This window comes from Castanea sativa, chromosome 1, assembly GCF_040712315.1.
Source record: "Castanea sativa cultivar Marrone di Chiusa Pesio chromosome 1, ASM4071231v1".
NCBI classification, from domain to species: domain Eukaryota; kingdom Viridiplantae; phylum Streptophyta; class Magnoliopsida; order Fagales; family Fagaceae; genus Castanea; species Castanea sativa.
Window position 1 is genome coordinate 41,519,917 of NC_134013.1, and position 7,984 is coordinate 41,527,900.

Consider the following 7,984-nt stretch of genomic DNA (forward strand, 5'->3'; position numbering starts at 1 on the left):
TAGTGGATTCTTGGGAGTGGTGACCTTAAAATCACCTAGTGGGGTTTTTGCCGTGTTAGTTTTCCCCATTCCTAAACAAATCATTGTGTCAATTTATTTTCCGCTGCACTTTAGTTTATTGGTGATTTGTTTGTGCTACCACGCATTCTTGTACGTTAATTTGCTTAATTAATAAACTTGACTAATTAATCAATTAATTTATCACAAGAGGTCAATACATTTTTGGCCTATCACAAAGAAAATAGGTTTAACCAAAAATGGGTATGTGGTGAAAATGCTCAAAACACAAGGATCTAAAGAAATATTGATAGAGATAGATGAGGGAAGGTTAAGAAGCTTAGAAAAGTGTTTTTGTGAGAAGAAATAGTAAGATGAAGAAGAAAAATCAAGGGGAAGAAGAAGGTGAATAGTGTTAATGGAGGAAGATAAGTTGATGAAAGATGAAGTAAAGAAGAAAAATGAGAGAGACAAGGAAGTGGGGGGCCAAACTTTCGGCCCCCACACTTAAACTCAGCCAAAGAGCTGACTAAGTTGACTTAGTCAAATTTCAAATTCTAAATTTCAAGTCAAAATCTCAAAGTTTCAAAGTCTCAAAAATTTTTAATGTCAATTTAAAAACTTCCAAGTTTCAAAAACCAATTGTTTCTCAAAAATAGAATCTTTTGTCAATTAAACTTTTCTTGATAAAATTCAAATCAAGAAGGGGTAAATGAAAATCACACATCTCAGAAACAGTGGGACCACAAAGCACTCATCAGTTAAAGCCTAATTCCAACTTGTGACTTTTATAGCCAACAAGCCAGGTCGAAGTAGAAAAGACCTTTGATCAAACATTCCTGAAATTTCAGATCGAAGTAGAGAAGACCTTTGATCAACATTTTAGCAGTTCAGATTGAAGTAGAGAAGACCTTTGATCAAACATTCAAGTAAGTCCAGATCGAAGTAAAGAAGACCTTTGATCGACATTCCAGCAATTTCAAATCAAAGTAGAGAAGACCTTTGATCAAACATTCTAGTAAGTCTAGATCGAAGTAGAGAAGACCTTTGATCGACATTCTAGTAATTTCATATCGAAGTAGAGAAGAACTTTGATCAAACATTCCAACAATTTCAGATCGAAGTAGAGAAGACCTTTGATTGACATTTCAATAGTTAAGATTGAAGTAGAGAAGACCTTTGATCAAACATTTCAGCATCTCAAAGAACCCTTTGATTGCCTTTCTTCCAATTTCAAAGTTGAGAAGCCCTTTAGTTACCTTTCATCAAGATTGAGGTTGAGAAGCCCTTTGATCGTCTTTCTTCCAGTTTCAAGGTTGAGAAGCCCTTTGATCACCTTTCTTCAAGTTCCAAGGTAGATAAGCCCTTTAGTTACCTTTTATCAAGATTGAGGTTGAGAAGCCCTTTGGTTACCTTTCGTCAAGGTTGAGGTTGAGAAGCCCTTTGGTCGCAAACAGCTCCAGTTTCAAGGCGGAGAAGCCCTTTTGTCACATCCATCATTCAAGATCAGGATTGGAAAGCCTCTTGATCACCCCACTTGTCAAGAATTATTTCCAAGGTCATCAACTACCAGCTAAGTCAAGTATTTTCATTTTTTGTCAAAAGATAAGACACTAGTTCTATGTTCTGAAGTTTTAGGTTCAAGGGCTGGGTAATCTTTTGAAAATTCAACCTCAATTGAATCATAGTCGCTAAAATCAGTGTCTTTGTTTTACATTGACATTTGCTTTCCAAGCTCTGTCAATGAGGGGCATTCTATAGACACTCAATTTTGTACCCATGATTTAATTAAGGAAGATGACTGGAATGACCATCCATGTACCCCAAAAATCATGATTGCATTACATGCATCAATTTGTTGTTGCATTACATGCACCAATTTATTCATTGCATATCATATAAATGATCTTGAGATTACAATGGTCGCAATAGTGTGTCCGGTTTCTAAATCAAACCATTGGATCGAAAGATATCACATGATCAAGTTTGCACAGTCAACATGCATTGTGTCTGGGAAGAGTCGACCACACACAATTAATTTAAATTAATTCTGATTGTTTAAACAATGAACATTAATTAAATAATTTTGTGATTGGTTGATAATTAGTGTTAAAAATAGGATTGCATGCATAGGAATAAAAGGGATGATTGGATAACAATAACATTGTGGATAATCTGAATTCTATTAAGATTTATTTAAGGGATTTATTTACAAGATAATTGCTCCTAAAAAGTCTGAATTATCTAGAAATGAGATAAAAAATATCATAGACTAAAGATGAAAACAAGTCTAGGTACAAGGACCGGATAAAAAAACCTTAGAAAAAGAGTCCAAAACGCACCCGAACACGAAAGTGCGTTCGGCATCCAAAAGCACCATTTGGCACTTTTCGAGTGCTGAACTAGCTCCTTTTGGGCTTTGGCCCAATGCCCTTTGAGTGACAATAAGGCACACCTTTTTCAATCTTTTCACAGAAGGATGAGTCTTAATTCGCGTTCTACACATCGAAGCTATTTTTTAGTGTTTTTTGGCCTCTATAAATAGAGATTGGATCTCATAATTTAGAAAACTTTTTTTGGTGCTCTGAGAGGCATACGTTTTTAGACTCTCAAAGTGCTTATATTTGCTGTCCTCTCTAATATTTGCTGCCAAACTTAGGAGTTTTAGGTTTCAAAGATAATTGAATAAATTTCTTTGAACCCTAAAACATCCTCTCAAGAACAAGGAGTGCTCATGAGGCTGTTTTCAATAACCCTATTCTTTTTTATGCTTCTTGTTTATGATGATGCATGTTTTCCTTTATCCTTAACATGAATTTTTAATCATTGCTTTGTTAAAGTATGATCTTGTTTTTATATAATTGTTGTAATCTCTCTCTTAATTTCAATAATCTGCATATAACTAATTCTTTTTCTTAAAATAAAACGGATCTACATATAACACCTTCCTATTCCGTAACCTAACCTCTAAATCTAGTTCTTTTGGATAGGTAGATCTATGCCTTGTCTTTATTTTTGTTTTGTTTAGATTGTAACTAGGACAAAAATCCATGTAATTATTTGGTAGTTTGTAACTAGGACCTAAAGCCATGTAATATTCAATTTATCAATTTTGTATTCTTTTTACTCAATCAATGAAATGAAGCAATTCAATCATGTATTTTTTTATTTTGTTTTTCTTATTTTTTGTATAAAAAAAAAAAAAAAAGTGGCAACACCACACCACTTACCCAAAAAGAGAGGTGCCCTATAAAAGAACTCCGAAAATCTCTCTTTTTAGAAGGGCAGTTTTGAGGTCTCTCACAGTACTCTTGTAAACCCCCTTCCTTCCTCCTTCCTTTCTCTCTTAGATGGGTTATATTAGGTATATCATGCCATGTACCATTTGTCCTCATTTCTAGAATATGGTGACCCCTGTTTACTTTCTTCCTCTTATTTTGGGTTATGCTCTAGGGACGTAGGCCTTTACTTTCCTGCTCTATGTGCTTGCATTGTGCATGATGTATGTATATATATACCTCCTCCCCCTTTCCGGTGTGATTGTCATAATCCAGGTCACCTAAGGCAAAGCAATGCCTAATTTTCGCTGCTAAAGTAAGGTGGCATGTTGCTGGATTTTTGCTGTGAAAATCTAGTACTTTGCCCAAATGCCTTAGGAAAGCAAAGATTGGGACCACACCCATTCAAAAGCCAAACCTCAAAGCCCCCCGTGCATGCAAAATCCCGAAAGCCAATGCCAAAATCATATTTTTTTACTACCAATCTCCGAAAATTAAGATTTTATCAAAACAAAGAATTGTCCTTGGACAGGCATTATGGGGTGCCTAACACCTTCCCCACACGTAACCAAACTTACGGATTCAAGAATCAGGATTTTTTGCCATTCACATTAGATTAGGAAAAATGCATTTTTTCTTAGCTTAGGATCGATAATAAAATCAACTAGAAACAGGTGACCAATCATACCTTAGAAAAACCCAATGATTGGTGGCGACTTCACTTACCTTTGGTAATCACCTAAAATTTGGCCAAGAAACCTGCCACACCCCCAAAGATAGACCTACCTTCTTCCCTAGAGAGAGAGAGAGCAACCAAAGCTCCGTGAGAACCACACTGATCATTGAGATAGGCCTCCAACAGACCCCATGCACGCAGGAGTGTCACCACGGTAGGTGGTTGAACGAAGGCTCGACGGTGGTTCTCCAGTAGTTCGAGGCCCGGGCGTCGACACTCACATCTGGGAAAAGCAAGAGTGACTGGTAATCCATGAGTTCTTCCATTTTGCGGGCCTTTTTGATCATCTCATCCATCTTACTTATCCTCTCATTAATCTTCTTCTCACTTTTTCAGGACGGGGGATTCTGATTGGTCTTGTTCTTCTCTTGGCCACCCTTCAGGTTCTAAAATTGCTATACAATAAGGTTCATGTCTTCCCTCAACTAAATTTGGCTTGCTGCCATGGTGTTTAGTAGCTCTTGAGTGTTCATGGGCTCTTGAGTGTTTGGGTGCTCTTCCCCTTCTGCCATGGTGACGAAGTCTTTGGACTTCTTATGGCTTGGACTGTATTGCAAGTCGAACACAGAATTAAGGTATTATAACTACAGAGTGCCTTGTATGCTCACAGGCTTCAAGCTAGGTTTCCATCTATATCAATATATCAACCAAACAAACACATACAAAATGCAATGCAATTTTAACATGGACTGGTCTAAGGATAGGTTCTACTTCATAACATTGTAGAGTGGGTTTATTGTTTTATTGTTTCCCATAGCTAGGACGTTACACCTCCCAACTTGTAATGTGGTGAACATTATGTTGGTCCAAACAACATGGTCTATCCTTTTTAGTCAACAGAAAATGATCCAGTGACTTTGGGCTATGAGTTGGTGAGTTCACCATTGGTTACCGGAATCAAATGAAGATCGATGACCCATGGTTACTATCACCATGAGTTGAGACGGGTGCATGCATACTTGTTGTTTTGATTGCACACACTATGACAGTTAGGGAAAGCTTTTAACAACCAATTATGGCATCTTCAAGTAAAATATCACACAAACATATCAAGACATAAGCAACCAAACAAACAAAAACATTATACAAAATACAAGGGTATATAATTGGTCATTTAAAGTCTAACATGAATCTTAGCTCTAAACAACTCCAGTGGAGTCGCCATTGTGAGAGACCAGGAACTTCAGGGACTTGTCAAAAAGAGATTTGGGTGTTTAAGGCACCTCTCTTTTGGGTAATTGTGTGGAGTCACCACTTATTTTTTGTTACAAAAAATAAGAAAAAGAAATAAATATAAAATTTACATCAAATACATCAACCTTCATTAATTATGCAACTACAATCTTGGTCAAATAATCTTTACAAGGCTTTGGTCCTAAATACAACCTATAATCTTGGTAGAGTAATATTACAATGCTTTGGTCCTAAATACAATCTATGTAAAAATTACAAAGTTTTGATCCTAATTACAATCTACCAAAACAAATGATAAAACACTAGTCTACTATCCAAAAACCTAAGTTCGGGGGTTAGGTTACGGATTGGGAAGGTGTTATGCACCCATTCCGCCCAGACGGGGTCTGGTCTTCTGGACTCTAAATGACCATTATATACCCATTTAAAAAATGCATGACATTACAATGACATATTAAAATCCCTAAATTCAATATTAATTCACTCTTTATAAGTTCAAAATCTGCAATTTTTATTTAAGAAGAAAACCATTTTTTTTATTATAAAAAATTTAGATATGTATTTAATGAACGGATCAGTTTTGCATGCTTGAAAAATTCAGATTTGTATTTAATGAAAATACAAATCTGTTTTTGTTTAAAAGAATTTCAGAAAATTTTTAGATCTGTATTTAATGAAAATACAGATCTGTTTTTGTTTAGAAAAAATTTCAGATCTGTATTTAGTGAAAATACAGATTTGTTTTGTTTAAAAAATTTTCAAAAAAAAAAAATCTAATCTGTATTTAATGAAAATACAGATCTGTTTTTTTGTTTAGAAAAAATTTTAGATCTGTATTTGATGAAAATACAGATCTGTTTTTGTTTTTTAAAAAAAGTTTTAGTGCTCTATTGCAGATTTTGAAATTTAAAGAAGAACTAGACAATAAACATGTTAATCAACTAATTTCATTTAATTAGTTGCTAATGGCTCGTTACTTATACTTCACTTGCTTGACCTTCGTATTTCTATTCCTAAGACAGTTAAGGATGCGCTATCTGACCTGGGTTGGAGGAAAGCCATGGAACTGGAAATGGCGGCCCTACATTAGAATGGGACAAAGAAAAATCCAACTAAACATGTGAACATGACATATCTAAATTGGGAACACAATCATATTGACAATGAAATCAGACATATATATTCATGCAAAGAACAACATACATATATCAATTAAGAAAAAGAAATGTAAACATAAGAACAAAATTGAATACCTACTTGCATGAATATAACCTTCAATGGAAAAATACTTTAGAAATCAAAGAATTTTTCACTTCTTTGAGAACTAAAATATTTTTTACTTAAAAAATAAATAAATTTTTAAAGTCAAGGCTTCCAGATTGTCTTTAACGTAAAGGGAGCAAAGAAGTCAGAAAAAAAGGGTCCCGATTTCTGATGTTTTTCCTCTATTTATAGAGGTTGGATGATTGAAAAATAAATTGAATAAGATCATATACGAATTAAAATGTGTCGTTATGCCAAAAAATTCGAAATAGATAAGTTTTATCTTAATCAGAGGGTTCTTGAGCCAGGCCTCAAGTATGTGCCAATCAGCACTTGCCATGTGCCAATAGGCACTCTAAGGGTGCTGATTAGCCCTCTTGGATGTTGAGCCCTTCTTCCAATTTTGGTTCGATTTGGACTCTTTTTTTAGGATTTTTTGAGTTGGGAGTTACACCTAGACATGTTTTTAACTCATATTCTAAAATTAATTACTTTTATCTTGATAATCAAGTCTTTAAAGTAATAATTATCTGATAGATAAATATTCTAAAAAAACTTAATTATCAACAATTTCCTTGTTATCTGATTATCCATTTTATTCCCATGCAAGCAGACTCATTTTTGTCAAAAACCAACAACCAATCACAAAATTATTTAATTAATTTTAATTAGTTAATCAATCAGAAGTAGTTTAAAATAATCACACGTGATCGGTTCCACCTAAACAAAATGCATGCAGACCGTGAAAACTTGATCATGTGATATCTTTCAATCCGACGGTCCGATTTGGGAATCGGGCATACCGCCATGACCGTTAGAATCTCAAGATCATTTTTATGATATGCAATGAATGATTTAATGCATGTAATGCAACTCTAATTTTTGGGTATATGAATGGTCATTTTAGTCATCTTCCACAATTAAATTAAGGGTGCAAAGTGTCTATAGGTATGATTAATCCAACTAGAGGAATTAGGCAAGGGGATCTCCTTTCCCCCTTCCTTTTCTTATTATGTATGGAGGGGTTGCACGGATTAATTAAAAAATATGCAAGAAATAAGAAGGACAATGGTTTTTCTCTTTGTAAGAGAGGCCCCAAATTATCCCTTTTTTTTTTCTTTTTTTTTGTAGATGATAACCTTCTCTTTTGCAGGGATAATTTACAAGAATGTGGTAATGTGCTCAAACTTCTCTCAGAGTATGGAGCTGTCTCTCGTCAAAAAACTAATAGAGAAAAGATAGCTCTTTTCTTTAGCAACTCCACAAATGTTGATGCTAGGCAAGAAATGAAGAGGATTTTGGGGGTTCATGAAATAAAATTCTATGAGATGTATTTGGGGCTTCCAGATTTGGTTGGTAGGGGTAAAAAAGCAAGCTTTAGCTGCATCAAAGAAAGGGTATGGAGGAAGTTGCAAGGGTGGAAAGGTAAATTGTTGTCTTAAACAAGAAGAGATGTTTTAATCAAAGCTGTTGTCCAAGCCATACCAAAATATGCCATGGGTTTCTTCAAACTTCC